Source organism: Myxocyprinus asiaticus, chromosome 38, assembly GCF_019703515.2.
Source record: "Myxocyprinus asiaticus isolate MX2 ecotype Aquarium Trade chromosome 38, UBuf_Myxa_2, whole genome shotgun sequence".
NCBI lineage: Eukaryota > Metazoa > Chordata > Actinopteri > Cypriniformes > Catostomidae > Myxocyprinus > Myxocyprinus asiaticus.
In genome coordinates, this window is record NC_059381.1 from 39,067,614 (window position 1) to 39,084,011 (window position 16,398).

A 16,398-nucleotide genomic window follows, 5' to 3' on the forward strand; every position below is an offset into this window, starting at 1 on the left:
CCACAGAGAGAAGCGGTCTCCGTGATGTAGGCAATGGTGGTTTCCAAAAGGGAGGAGCTTGGACTGGAGGTGAATTTAAAAGCCAATTAAATCACCCCGGTCACATGTGGAGACCACCTCTCACCACCCCAATTCACAGGGGTTGCAAGAAGAATTCTCTGACATGTTCTCGCCTCTCCCCATTCACACAAATGTCATAGAACACCACACTGAGATAACCCCAGGGGTAGTGGTACGCAGTCATCCGCTTACCCGAACACAAAAAACAGGTGGTACGGGAATAATTAAAGTCCATGCTCGATATGGGAGTAATAGAAGAATCCCACAGTGGTTGGGCTAGCCCGGTCATTCTAGTGTCGAACAGCGATGGCTCAGTCCGGTTCTGTGTGGAATATAGGAAATTCAATGTGGTCTAAATTTGTCGCATATCCAATGCCTCGCATTGACGAACTGTTCAATCGGTTGGGCATGGCTCACTTTTACTTGACTCTGGATTTGACAAAGGGTTACTGGCAGATCCCCTTAACGCCAATATCCCATGAAAAAACTGCCTTTTCCACACCGTTTGGCTTACAGCAATTCGTGACCCTTCCGTTCAATTTTTTCGGGGTCCTGGCTATGTTTCAGCGCCTTATGGACAGAGTCCTCTGACCACACTCTGATTATGACGCTGACTATCTGGATGACATCATTATATACAGTAATGATAGGCAGTGGCACATGCAGCATCTGAGGGCTGTTCTGAGGTTGATGCGATGGGCAGGATTCACAGCAAACCCTAAGAAGTGCGCAACTGGATGAGTGGAAGTACAGTATCTGGGGTTCCACTTTGTCCACGGGTAGGTGCGTCCCCAAATTGATAAGACCGCAGCAATTGCGGCCTGCCTGAGACCCAAGACCAAGAAGGAGGTGAGACAGTTCCTGGGGCTGGGCTGGTTACTATAGAAGGCTTGTGCCTTTGGACATCACCAGCCCGCTGACTGATCTCACTAGAAAGGGATGGCTTGCCGGCCTGAATCGGGTGATGGGGTTATGTGGTGGTGGGGCCGTGGTCGAGTGCCAGCTTGTGAATGGAGAGCGAGATCGGGAGATGAGAACGGTAAGGATCATCACCTGTCAATGATTGTCTCAGCTTTTTGTCATTGCAGTGAGAGTTGGAGATGGATTTAAGAGCGAGCCAGTTGCAGTGAGATTTGGAGATGGATTTAAGAATGAGCCAGATGCCAGTGGAGGGAGAGAGACGCACACAGCAGTCTTCATGTGTGCATTCAATGTGAAGCTGAAAAGTGATTTAGATTTATTGTAAAATGTAATACTTTTTTTTTGGCTGGATTTCACTGTCTTCCGCTTCCTCCTTGCACCTGCACTTTGAACTTTGAACTTGTTACAAGTGCATTGTTAACATGTTTTCCGCTGAGTTCAGCATGTGCTGTGTGTTTAAAATAAGTGAGGGCTCATCTCTCCTCTCACTGTGGCTAGTAACCTAGTCATATATCGAGTATAAATTTATGTAATTTAAAACTTGTAAGAAAACCAGCCCCAATATACTGTAAGGTGACAACTTGCCCCAACCTGACATTGTCCTAATACCGTTGAAAATATATCTTTATTATATAGTTGACATTTGTTTTAATATATCCCAGTGGTGTTTGATTGTGGTCACTCATTTACCCAATAGCTGTTACGGTGATGATATTGGAATTTTAGTTGGGTTTTCGGTTTTCAAATAGGAGTTTGAAACTACCAAAACCACTGCTAGAGACAACACACAATTGTGTAATTGGACTTTTGACTCCAAACCTTAAAATAACTGATAGCCCTTGTGACAGCTTCCATTTGTGGAAATTGTCCCGGAACCTGCTATATTACCACTGTAGATATTGATATTGCTAGCCTATATTATAATCAATTATCTAAAGATGCCATATAATATGGGCACTGCAATGTCAAGTGGGTAACACTATACATTAATATTGCTTTGTTGAGGGTTTATTACACGATTCATTAATGATTAATTATGTATTTACAAATGCATTATAAATCATTGACATATGGTTAGAACATATGCATACCATGCATTAAAAGGGTGTTTTTCATGCAATACCAGCCAAATAATGAGCCATTTTTCCTCACATGTTTTAAATGCTTTATGACACTTATTCAACATTAGCAACAAATGAAAATGTGCCTTAATGTAAAGTGGGCACATTGAGATTTTATTAAAAAGTTGCCAACATTAAAAACCTATGTGCATTAATCAGTATGGTTTATTGGTAATCAGGCATTATTAAATGATATATGCTGTGAATGAGCATGAATATATGAAAAGTGTTTTTGCAGAGGACTTTAGGTAACAATGACTAGTTAAGTTGGGACAGCACTCAGAGTAGCACCATTTTTTTTGACATCTGTGTGACAAAGAAAGTGACATCACAAGTGAGTCAAGACATTACAGTCATGAATATAAACACAAGATGCACTGTAGCAAAATGGCATTCTCCTTTTAATCTTACTATTTTTGCTGCATTTTAACATAAATCATTTATTAGTGCATTTTAGGTTTATATATATATATATATATATATATATATATATATTACTTGAAAGTCGCCCTTTTAATTCATTTTGTTATAACTGCATATCAAGTGTTTATAAATTGTAAGGTTTATAATGATTTCTATAGATATCAGGCCTATACACAGTTAATTATAATTATTTAAACATGAATGTTAAGTGTCACCGTCAAGTGTTTCCTATTTCCACTTCACCGGCAGCTCCTGAGTTATGACAGTAATGCAGACCATGGATACAATAGTGTTTTCACCAGCAGCACGGCGTGTGGACGTTAAATATGCGCTGTGTGACGTCGAGCAGTTGAAATAGGGTGAGCTGGAATAGCGGGTCACTCTCAGTTGAAGGATGGAGTAAGAGCGCGCGTTATTCTATTAAAGGACTGTGAGGTTTTGTCAATCTCTGGAACACATACGCCGCAGATTTGACTCACCGTTTCTGTGTATCCGGAGAAATACGACAGGTAACGACTGACATATGACGCCTTTGTGCGCTTCTGTCACTTTCCGCTCTCGGTATTTAACGGAATAGACGCGCTGTACCGGAATGAACAAGAGTTCGCTTGCGTTTCCGTGGCTTTAGTATACGCAGTCATGGGTTTGAGTAGAAAATCATAAACCGACATCATCATAAACCATTAGGACTATGCTTTTGCGTATGCATGTGAAGTGGAATGCCCAAACGTAGCCTACCGTAAGTTTATGTTTGACACTTGGTGTGCGCTGCCGAGTATTTGTTTCAAAACCTAGTAAACTAACTACCTAGATAGAACTTTATAGGGGCATTATAGGGGAGCGCAACATTTGTGGACTTCAGTCGAAACGTTTATGATGTCCGGAACTGTCGTCGAGGTAAGCGGCTCACTAGGTTTTGCAACACAGACCACAGTATTGTGATGTGTGGCTCTGCATTCCGCTGCTTTAGCCGTACTGTATATATTTGATTTAAACTCATCGTAAGATATTGTGGTAGTAGGAGCATAATAGCTATCCATTAAAATTTTAGCATTTATATCTACGTGTAAGGAAAAGTGTATGTTTATGTCGTAACTTGTTACAATTTCTCCTTTAAATCACTTTCATTCGCTAGCTTTTTAAATCGCCCCGAGGTGTGACAAATTAATTTTAGAAGTAGTACACATAGCTACTCCCATGTAAGTTCTCATTTATAGTCATGAAGGCTGCATGCGTTATAATTATTGTAGAATTCGCGAGATGCTGTTTAAAAAGAGCTGTCGATATAGTATAACATATAAAACCACAGAACATGTCAACTTCCCAAAGGTTTGTATTTGTTGTCATCTACCCATATAGTAATAATTGATATGATACAGATCATATAAGGATCACATAGGTAACATAAGGTTAAAAAAAAAAAAAAAAAAAAGAAATGTTTATAGAATCAGCAAATAAATAAACTTTAATGTACTTATTTTTATAGGCAATGTTCATTCACTTTATTGCAAATGTGTTTAATAATTTATAATATAACCAAAATATTAATCAATTTATCACATTGTAAAACTATTTATTTAGCCTATAATAGCAATATAATAAATTATTATTCAATTTACAAATTGTCCGTCTGCACCATCACATTACATTGTAACTACATAGTTTACACATTTACAATAAACACAAACGTTTACAAATGTTTATAACAGTTATCTAACACAGAGGAAATAAATAAATAAATAGACAGATAAATTAAAATACAATTTTCCAAAAAATTTCTAAAACAAAATAATTGGCTTTTAGATTGTCATTGTACTACAACCAAAATAAACAATTTTGAAAGAAATTTAAACAGTTTCTTTCCTCACCAAACTATAAGTATGGCTGTCAATAAAATAAAATAATTGTGATTAATCTATTGATGTCCGACCAATCTTTAGAAATCATAATGAAACAGTTCTGAATCTCAAATTCAGTAAATGTGTTATTTTAATTTAGTTAAACCTAGAAAATGTATATCTTAAGTTAACATGTTGACATTGTCAGCCCTAAAAATACATATTGTAAATTTTTTCTCTCTCTCAAATTTTTAGTGGACCCCGTTGCACCCCCTTACGGTTCCCTGGGTGACCCAAACCCCAGTTTGAAAACCCCTGATCTAACCAATAATGAAAACTTACATTAAGACTCACTAGAATTAATTATTTTATATTAAATACAATGGTATTATCTCATTGCTTAATGCTTCTGAAACTTTGTCATCTGTCTAACTCATCTGAGGAACTTTGGTCATATATATATATATATATATATATATATATATATATATATATATATATATATATATAATATATATATGACCAAAGTATATATATATATATATATATATATATATATATATATATATATATATATATATATATATATATATATATATATATATACGTTGTCTAAATAAGTTGCACAAAGTGGTCATTTGGGGGCAATAGCTTTAGATCAAAGAGCATTACACATTCATATATACATTCATAATGGGGGTACAAGGACAATGTTGTATTTTGGATAGGAATGTTTATGGCAATTTATTCACATGACATAATAACTGGAGAGCAGATGTGATCTAGTGTAGGTAAATAATCACATTGGCAGACAGCAGAATAGTTCTGCCATTATTCAAATCATTCCCAACTGAGCATGTATTTGATCATTGTGATATATTTCCTGCAGCACATGTGCATTGGTACAGAGTCATTTGAGTCCTACACATGTGGCAGAATGTTATTCACAGTCTCAGCTCATCAGTTGTTTGTGAATAAACCCCACTATACATTTCATTTACAAACAACCGGTCTGTTGTGGTTCCACATGTAATTTGCAATACAATATGAAGCTCTTGTTATGTCATACTAAAGTCTGTGTTGGTTATTATATTGCTGTTCAGGTATAACATACAGTATATCCTACTGCAATATCTGAAGGGTTTTGTTTGGATCTGTGCTAGGTGTTGTTATGTGACTTGTTTTCTTAGTTTGACTTATGGTATGAGGTTTGCAGCTAACCCTCTCCAAACACTATCATGTGCAGAAATCACCTGCATTACAGTTGCAATGGCTAATTTGTAAACTCAATCAGCACACATTCCGTCTCATTGCAGTGGGGCTGTGTGGTTGAACTGTGAGTTCTGTGCACTTTTTCTTTTTTCTTTTTAGTAAGGTCAATATATCCCCCTGGAATTGACCTTTAAGGGCAGTTTTACCTTTTTAAGGGCATTCTTTTTTTTTTTTTTTTTTAAACAGCAAATTGCCTGTTTATCTCAAATGCTTAAGTTGAATCAGCTAATTAAAATAAATATTCAATCTGAAACAAATATTGCTGTTACCAATAAAAACTAATAAACATCAAAAACAAAAGTAACTGTAAATAATGCACAAGATATTGTAAAACAATAAACACCCTGCTAGAATATATTCTAAATAATTGGATTGTTGCTATATGTTAGATTCTACAGCTCTTTCTGTCACGGGAGATTTAGATGTATTTAGATTTGTGTTTCAAGTTTTGGAGTGTTTTCATTACATTCAGTGTTTTTAGAGATGATTTTATTAATTTTGCCTTAATAAAAAAACACTTTATATTTGCTACATATCACATGGTAGGAATTTACACGTTTTATATACACTACCGGTCAAAAGTTTTGAAACACTTACTCATTCTTTATTATATATATATATATATATTCACATTTTAGAATAATAGTAAATTCATCACAACTATGGAATAATAGAAATGGAAATATGGGAATAATGTTATGACTAAACAAAATCCAAAATAAATCAAAACTGTGTTATATTTTAGCATCTTCAAAGTAGTCACCCTTTGCCTAGAATTTGCAGACATGTACTCTTGGCATTTTCTCAACCAACTTCTTGAGGTATCACCCTGGGATGCTTTTTAAACAGTACTGAAGGAGTTCCCGTCTATGTTGGGCACTTATTGGCTGCTTTTCTTTATTATTTGGTCCAAGTCATCAATTTCAAAAACTTTTTTTTATTTTTTTTTTATTACATTTTAGGTTTATAATGAAATAAATTAATATGGTGGCACAATTATATTTTTGTCTACAAAACTAATTTCAAACATTTAATCATACGCCTTCAAATCAAAAGATTTTTAAGATCATGAGAAACATTTCAGTCAAGTGTTTCAAAACTTTTGACCGGCAGTGTATGTGGGGCATTTTTGTCATTTTCGGAGTTTTGCCCTGAACGCTGGTTTATTTCAAACCCTGGTGTACAGTACATTGGGTAAATAGATTATCAAGGAAAATTACTGTATATTTTCTACCAATTTATGTCAATAAGCATTCAAACATTTTGTTTTTGGTAACATGTTTGTGTTGCTAGAATACATACAGAATAGCTCTGAATGTTTTGACCTGATTATTTAGGTTGTGATTTCGCCCGTAGATGCAATTATTAGTTGTTTCTGTTGACAGTTTTGCCAATATATGTGAAAATCGAAATACAAGTGAGATTGAAAAAAATAAATAAAATACAGAATAATCTTTTGTCATTGCCCAAACATGCACTCAAGTTAATTGTTTGTTCTGTAACATGCTGGAAAAACAGGTAAGATACTTACTGTCTCTAATAAGAGAAAATTCACTAATAACTGCATCAGATGTAAGACAGAAAACTAGACAGGCAAAACTTCAATCTACAGTCTAAAAAAGAATACAGAATATAAAATGTATAAACAATTTAGAATAAAGAATATAAACATACTACAGTAAAAACATGTCATTTTGTTACCTTTACCTTACCATATACAGAGCAAAATTATGCTTAATCTAGCATGATAATACATGTAATTTAACTGTAAAATTCTGGAAAAAGTGCTTTTTATAAGAAAAAAGTTAGGGTTAGGGTTTTTTACAATCAAAAACAGTTCACAGAAATCCCTCTAGTTGTAGTTATTAATAAATAGTTAGTAAAAAGCAGATTTTTGTAGTTCAGGTGGGTTGGTATTTTAACATTATTAGTAAATGATATATGCGGTCATGAGCTGTAAAAATACAGGCACTAAAATGCTTGAAATTTTGTATTTTTACGCTGAATTTCTGGCAACCACAGCTGATAGTTTTTAGGGTAAATTAAACAACTATTATCAAGCCAAGACTGAAAAATAGCTAATAAACATTCATTGGAATTAAAGAGTGGGAGTTTGTCATGGCAGAGCTGTAAGTGACAAGAGGAAGTATTCAATGAGTCTCACAGACATAAGGTGTTAATTAAATGATTGGCAAACACATGGGTGGCACGTCTGTTCTGAAAAGGTTATGGACAGCAGGAAAAACAATGCTAAATGTAAATAATAAAATGCAACTAACCATATAATCATGCATTGTTATGATAGTTAAATAAAGCTTTTAAAGGAAGGAGAAAATGCTTCCAACATCTTTAATATTTGATATAAAGTTTTGGGTGCCTTGTCATAGCCGCCTTTGGCTTGGTCACTTTTAAAGCATGATTTTCAATCGTGTTTTTTTATTTAAACTGCTCAATGAGAACTTTACAGACATTACAGCATCATTTTCTGGTACAGCATAATGTTCTTTAAAGCCGTTTTGAAACGATGTGTGTTGTGAAAAGTGCTATACAAATGAAAATGACTTGACGTCAAAGGCTGTGTGTCCAATCAAACTCTATGATTTTTTTGTTGTTGTTGCAAATGTATCTGTCACTTAGTAGAAGCTACCAGCCTGATCTCACAGTGAAATCGGAAAGAGTAGATCGACTTTTCTTTTGTCAAAATTGGTATACGTTGACCAAAATTTCAAAACACTGCCCCCAATGGCCAAAGTGGTAAGTGTTGTAGGGCATATAGGCACGTGTGAGCTGCATTTATGTCCAGGAGAGGTCGCCAAAAGCTAGTAGTGAAGCAAGTTGTTTTCAGCTTTACAGGATGTTATACAATGAAGAGAAACACATATATTTATAGATTCTATCCCCCAACCCAAACCCAAACCTTTCCTTAACCATTAGTGGAGTAAAAAAGTAATGTTAGAGGGAAAAGTGAAACCTCCAAATCATGCTCGTCATTGATTATTCAAACATGGTTACTGCCTGGTTTTGAACCCTAGTCTCCCACGCAGCTGATGCAAAGTGCTGCCAGGTAGAAATGTAAACACATTGAAACCACTGCAAACATGTGTGATAAGAATACTGCACGTCAGCATGTCGGCATACAGTCGCCGATCCTAGGGAACCGAAACTATTGGAAACATCATGCCGACTTCACGTGTGATCATGTTGAAGCTACAGTATAGTCAGACTAGGAAGATGTAAACACCGATAGGCTGCATGACATGAGCAAAAGTACACAAAAGAAAATACCACCCAGACTACATTAAATAAGAGTTCACTTGCAGGGAGGATAAATTTGGTTTGTGACGACCACAATGAGTGAAGTATTGGCTGCCGAGAACATGAAACTATTGAAATTCAAGAGACATTAAAAATGTCATGTTAATAATTTTGCCAATTGTTGGGCCTATGCAGTTTATGGTAATGTTAATACATTTAATTTTAGTTTTAAATGACATTTTGTTTACTTAATGAAACAACTTTGGTACTTGATGCACACAACTTTACTGTAAGTCTGGGTGTTCCAGCATAACCATTTGAAAACCACTGGCCTAAATGTTTGCCTCATATAGGACGCTATAGGACACATTTTTGTTGTTGAAATAAAGTTAAGATTTGATGAAGGTAGTTTCTATATCAGTGGTATGAAGGTAATGACCTCGAGGATGTTTTGTCCAAAATATCTGAAAACCATACTCTCAGGAAATACATTCCAAAAGAGACTACCATATTTTTTATGTTAGCTGAGATTATTAGAATTATAGTCCAAGATAAAAATCAAAGATTTCAAACATTATCATTATGTCCTAATAATATATAGCATGCTTAAGATAGCAAGGCTTAAACTCTAATTTAGCAATAAGGTACAAGAATCTTAATTATAATGTGAATTATAGTCATCACAAGCTGTAGAGTGACTGTTTTAAGTGCCTTATTGCTTTTCTGTAATGATTATAACACAATAAAAATATTAAGGACACAAAGTTTCATAAAAAAATTATTTTATAATTGATTAATTGGCTAATTAAGGTTAATAGTTGGTCTAAATGGGTGCTCTGCAGTGATATGCTGAAAACGTCCTGGTTACTTGCAAAACCTCCATTCCCTGATGGAGGGAACGAGACGTTGTGTCGATGTAGTGACACTAGGGGTCACTCTTGGGAGCCCGAGACACCTCTGGTCTTTGATAAAAGGCCAATGAAAATTGGCGAGTGGTATTTGCATGCCACTCCCACAGACATATGGGTATAAAAGGAGCTGGCGTGCAACCACTCATTCAGGTTTTATGCTGAGGAGCCGAGACAAGGTCCGGCCATTTCAGCGGGTAGTTCAGCATTGTGGCAGGAGGGACACAATGTCTCGTTCCCTCCATCAGGGAATGGAGGTTACGAAAATAACCATGACGTTCCCTATCTGTCACTCACCCGACGTTGTGTCGATGTAGTGACACTAGGGGTCCCTATACAAAATGCCGCAACTGGCTGAACCGTGTTACGTGAACTGGCGGTGTGTGACGGCAGACCACTGTGTGCCTCGTAGCCAGCGCACCAGGCCAACACGTAACCTCCCCCAACACTGTTATAAGTGTCGAATGGCCCTTTGGGACAAGTCGACTACCCAAAAGATAGAGACAGGCTTAACCCAGTCGTGGCCTCTTTTCCCCTTCTTTATTCCACTCCCTAAAAAAAAGGGGGATTATCCGACTGGGCCAACTAGGTCTAGTTGGGGGGTGTCCCTCCCAAGGGGAGGACACTGCGGAGACCACACCTCGCCCGGGGGGGGGGTATTTAAGTGGAAATACGTCACATGGTCTTGCCAAGCTATGTCGGAAGTATGTCATGTGGAGAAGTCTCATGGTAGGTCCTACCTAATGGGGGAGGAGTTACTACAAACATGGAGACTGGGGCAGAGGGGCCTCTGCCCAAAGAAGACGAAGTTTACCAACAGGGAAATTAATTAGCGGAAGATATACATCGCATGGGGTTACCTATGGGGAACCGCCACATGCGGAGCACCTACCCCAGTACAGGGCTTTAGTTAGCACGTGTACTGGGCCGGCAGCGAGTCTCTCTGAAAACTCGACTGCCACAGGACTCGGAGGAAGTCAACCAGGGAACAAAGTTTGTGAGCACTACTGGGAGTTAATGGCACATGTCTTCAGCTCAGGGGAGGTGAAAGGCGCTACGTGCAAGCGATACACCCGGCCGGCTGTCCCGGACTTACCTGCTTGTATTGCGTGCCACTACACAGGACGAAACCGGTTCCACCCGGAGGTTGTAGAACCTCGCAAAGGTGTTGGGTGTTGCCCAGCCTGCTGCTCTGCAAATGTCTGTTAGAGAGGCACCCCTGGCCAGGGCCCAGGAGGCCGCTACACCCCTGGTAGAATGGGCTCGTAGACCTACCGGGGGTGGCACGTCCTGGGCATGATATGCCATTGTTATGGCGTCAATGAGCCAGTTGGCGATCTTCTGCTTGGAGACAGCGCTTCCTTTCCGCTGTCCGCCAAAGCAGATGAAGAGCTGCTCAGAGATTCTAAAGCTCTGCGTGCGATCCAAATAGATGCGTAAAGCACGCACCGGACACAGCAACGTCGGGGCTGGGTCTGCCGCCTCCTGGTGCAGTGCTCGCAGGTTCACCACTTGGTCCCTAAAAGGGGTCGTGGGAACCTTGGGCACATAGCCTGGTCGGGGTCTTAGGATCACGTGAGAGTAGCCCGGACCGAACTCCAGGCACGTTTCGCTGACAGAGAATGCTTGCAGGTCTCCTACCCTCTTGATAGAAGTGAGCACTGTCAGGAGGGCAGTCTTCAAGGAGAGTGCCTTAAGCTCAGCTGACTGCAAAGGCTCAAAGGGGATCTCTGTAGACCCTGAAGAACTACAGAGAGGTCCCATGAGGGAACGAGGCACGGTCTGGAGGGGTTCAGCCTCCTGGTGCCTCTCAGGAACATGATGATCAGGTCGTGCTTCCCTAAGGACTTACCGCCCACTATGTCATGGTGTGCTGCTATAGCGGCTACGTACACCTTCAAGGTGGAAGGGGACAGCCGCCCTTCCAACTTCTCCTGCAGGAAGGAAAGCACCCATCTGACTGTGCATCTCTGGGGGTCTTCCCGTCGGGAAGAACACCACTTAGCGAACAGATGCCACTTAAAGGCATACAGCCGCCTCATAGAGGGGGCCCTAGCCTGAGTGATCATGTCTACCACCATGGGTGGTAGACCGTTTAGGTCTTCCACATCCCGTCCAGGGGCCAGACATAGAGATTATAGAGGTCTGGTCGCGGGTGACAGATGGTGCCCCATCCCTGAGAAAGAAGGTCCTTCCTCAGGCGAATTCGCCAGTGGGGGCTGTCGCGAGGAGTGTGAGGTCCGGGAACCATGTCTGGGTGGGTCAGTAGGGTGCTACCAGGATGACTGTGCAAGTAGGCTCACTGGGGGAAACTTATATTTGCGCAGTCCAGGGGGCCAGCTGTGTGCCAGCACGTCTATACCGAGGGGTGCCTCGGTCAGGGCATACCAGAGTGGGCAGTGGGAGGATTCTTGGGAGGCGAACAGGTCTACCTGTGCCTGTCCAAATCGACTCCAGATCAGCTGGACCACCTGAGAGTGGAGTCTCCACTCTCCCCTGAGGGTAACCTGCTCTGACAGCGCATCCGCTGCAATATTGAGGTCGCCCGGGATGTGAGTGGCTCGCAGCGACTTGAGGTGCTGCTGACTCCAGAGGAGGAGACGGCGGGCGAGTTGTGATATACAACGGGAGTGCAGACTGCCTTGACGGTTGACATATGCTACCGTTGCCGTGTTGTCTGTCTGAACTAACATGTGCATCCCCTCAACAAGACCAACTCCAAACCAAGGAAAGAGATGCTATGAACCGAGAGGAGCTTGCTCTTTTCCCAGTTGACCAGAAGCCCTAATCGGCTGAAGTGTGAGAGCACCAGGTCCCTGTGTGCACACAACATGTCCCGAGAGTGAGCTAGGATTAGCCAATCATCGAGATAGTTGAGAATGCGAATGCCCACCTCCCTTAACGGGGCAAGAGCTGCCTCTGCGACCTCCGTGAAGAGGCGAGGGGACAAGGACAGCTTGAGCTGGTGCAGTCACCGCAGGGGGATGCCCTTGGCGACGAGCAGGCAGGGTGTGGGATCTTGAGCCGCGCCGGGGCAGGATATGCCGGATAGCCTCCGTCTGCTGCTTCACCATCGAGAACTGCTGGGCAAAGTCCTCAACGGTGTTGCCGAATAGACCAACCTGGGAGATAGGCCTCACCCATCTCGACCAGGTTGAGCCAAAGGTGGCGCTCCTGGGCCACTAAGGTGGACATTGCCCGCCCGAGTGACCGCGCCGTGACCTTCATTGCCCGGAGAGCGAGGTCGGTCACCGAGCACAGTTCCTGCATCAAATCTAGGGCGGAACTACCCTCGTGCATTTCTTTTAGCACCTTGGCTTGGTGGACCTGCAGGAGAGGTGGCTTGTCCAGCAGCACTTTAGGCTTTGGCCGTCAGGGACGATGTGAACCTACAGGTAGGTAGAAGGAGCGAGGCAGGGAGCCGCTGGGGTGGCTTGCTTTCTTACGAAAGCAAGCCGCGACCGCAACGTTGCTGGTCATGTTCTCACAGTGAGTACATGATCCATCCACGAACTCTGTCTCCGCGTGGGTCACTCCCAGACACGAAAGACAGCGATCGTGACCATCTGAAGTTGAGAGGTAATGACCGCAACCAGGAATAACACACAAACGGAAAGGCATCTTTAAAAAGACGTTTCGTGTGTGCCGCTCTTTTAGAGAATATACTCTTTTAGAAAAATATACTCTCTTTTTTCTGCCAAAGCGCCCAGGGGCGTTCTCTGCAGTGCACCAGTGCAGAGGAGGGAGAAGCCGCTGAAATGTGCGTCAGATCCAACAGAGGTGAATGAACAGTTAGCTCAGTAAACATCGACCATTTGGCTCCGAAGAGAAAATCTGAATGAGTGGTTGCATACCAGCTCCTTTTATACCCATATGTCCGGGGGAGTGGCATGCAAATACCACTCGCCAATTTTCATTAGCCTTTTATCAAAGACCAGAGGTGTCTCGGGCTCCCAAGAGTGACCCCTAGTGTCAATACATCGACACAACGTCGAGTGAGTGACAGATAGGGAACTTTATTGACCTATTAGCATCCGGGACTAGAACTGTTTTATTAACGGCAAAGTTAAAGGAATATTCTGGGTTTAATACAAGTTAAGCTCAATCGACAGCATTTGTGGCATGATGTTGATTACCACAAAAAATAATTTTGACTCGTCCCTCCTTTTCTTTAAAAAAAAAAAATCAAAGGTTACAGTGAAGCACTTACAATGGAAGTGAATGGGGCCAGTTTTTGGAGGGTTAAAAGTCAGAAATATGAAGCTTATAATTTTATAAAAGCACTTAGTTTAATTCCTCTGTTAAACTCATGTATTAGAGCTGTAAAGTTGTTTAAACTGTCATTTTTACAGTCACTTTAGGGTTTGAGGGTTTGTTTACATTAAATCTTCATAATATTGGCTATAACTTTACACAGAAAAGGTTAGTAAGTGATTTTAATCACACTAAAATCATGGTAACATGCATACTGTTTAGGTCTTGTTGCTATACGTTTGAAACACTGAGTATTTTCACCTTTACGGATTGGCCACATTCACTTCCATTGTAAGTGCTTCACTGGAACCCAGATTTTTGCTTTTTTTAAAAAAAGAAAGGGCAAGTGACAATGAATTGTTGTGGTAATCAATATTATGCCACAAATGCTGTTGATTCAGCTTAACTTGTATTGAACCCGGAATATTCCTTTAAAATTTAGATTCAGCAATATTTCACAAAGGTATCCAAAATCAAGTGATTATTCACACTTTTGCTCCAGAGAGAAAAAAATAAATAATATAAAATAAATGAATAAATAAACAAATAAATAAGTAAATAAAAATAAAAACTAGTGCTGCACATTTTTTAATTGTGATTAATTGCATTTTTTTTTGTAGTTAATTGCGATTAATTGCACATTTTTAAAATGTTGAAATTTTACACCATACAGTATACTTCTTTTCCATTTCCATCTTAAGAAAGAATGCAAAACAATACGTAACAATATGCATTTTCCAAATAAATCCTTCCACAGTATAAAGATAAAAATGCACTAAAATAGCACCAATTCAAGTAACATTAAACGTTTTCCAAAGTTTAAGAGGGAGGTTGACTAATTGAATGAACTAGTCCCCTCATAGGTTGAATTTTCATTGCATTGGGCATTATATCTCTTAAACTCTCATCCTCCACATTATTAATCAGATGGTAGACTGATTTCTTACAGTAAATGTGAAGCTGCGTAAATAATTCTTGTCAAAGCGTCAACGGCAGCATCAAATGCCGCTTTGAACATCTCATTCTGCGTTTTGGTGATAGTTAAGACTTGACGTGATTCTGTGGAAATTAAAATGCGTCTTACATAGGTCCCATCTGGGCTTGTTTTGTACATCATTTTGTCACTGACAGGGAAGCGCTTTGCATGTGTTTGTGGTGTGTGTGTCAGTGTAATGACTCTGGTCAAATTGTAAAGGTTCCGCCCTCCCAACAAGTGTTTATGCTGGTTAGTGCTGTATTAATGGTAAATGTGTTAATCTCGATTAAGAAAAATTAAAGTGTTAAACGTTTTAAATTAGGCTGAATGTGCCAGCTTTATATTTCTTTTCTAATTTTCCAAGAGTCTAACATTACCAAAGATGTGCTGTTTGCATCTGATGTCTTTCACAAACTTAACTTCATATCATATCCCTTTCCTAAAAAGAGTACTTTTAATTTTAGTAAAAAAACTAAAATAATAATAATATTTTTTTTTTTTTAAAAAAAAGACACACTTTGCTTTGTTGGTGCGCAAATGCTTAAAACTCCTACAAACAAATGTACTTTAAACAGAATAGTTTCAATTGCATTATAATTATTGTGCATGTATTTTCATGAGCTTATATTAATTGAAAGACTACATGGAATATTTATACTTTATTAAAAAATTCAGTCACACTACAGGATCATTGAAATGAACTTGTGAAATCAAAAATGGATTAAAGTGGTAAAAAACATAAAACAATTGGTGACCAGTTGCAACATCTAAAAACATAAGCATACATTTTAACCTAAAATTTTGATGTTGAAAAAAAAGAAAGAAAAAAGTTAATGTCCTATCCATTTATAAAATACCCTAAAAAAATAAAATAAAAATAAAAATAAAAAAATCTCTCTGTCTATATGCCATCTAAAATTCAAGATAAGATATAAGTTTGATTCAACCCTCTGTGCTTTTCCTCATGTTTTTGAGTTGAACTTAACATACAGAAAAGAGCGTTTCAGTAAGCATTCTATCACTGCGGTTCTATTATAGATAACACATCTGTCACACAAGCTTTAAATATTCAACATCACATGGAGTAGTCTTACTGTCACAGCAGAGTCTGCATGTATGTGAGCTAGAATGATGTCTGGTTAGCCTGAGTCGTGCTGGAGCTGCCGTCTCTTAGTTGGTGGTCTTACATGATTCAGCCCACCCCATCAGGCAGCAATGATAATGGATTCAATGGAGAAAAGACTCCTACTGCTACACTAGAGCAGAGACATTATAAGGAGTTGTGACGGACCACCACTTGTACATGTACGAATGAGAGAAATCACAACAAGCAATGTGGCGACTTAACAGATAAAAGAGCCAATACATTA

At 39.5% G+C, this 16,398-nt stretch overlaps 1 protein-coding gene across 1 annotated transcript in view; it reads left to right on the plus strand.

The window, feature by feature from the left end:
- Positions 1-2,923: 2,923 nt before the first annotated feature.
- Positions 2,924-16,398, plus strand: part of LOC127429129 (follistatin-related protein 4-like) — a 503,881-nt gene continuing 490,406 nt past the window's right edge. The window contains exon 1 of the mRNA XM_051677965.1: positions 2,924-3,034. The gene's annotated coding sequence lies outside the window, so the exon portion shown is untranslated. The remainder of the gene's footprint in view (positions 3,035-16,398) is intronic.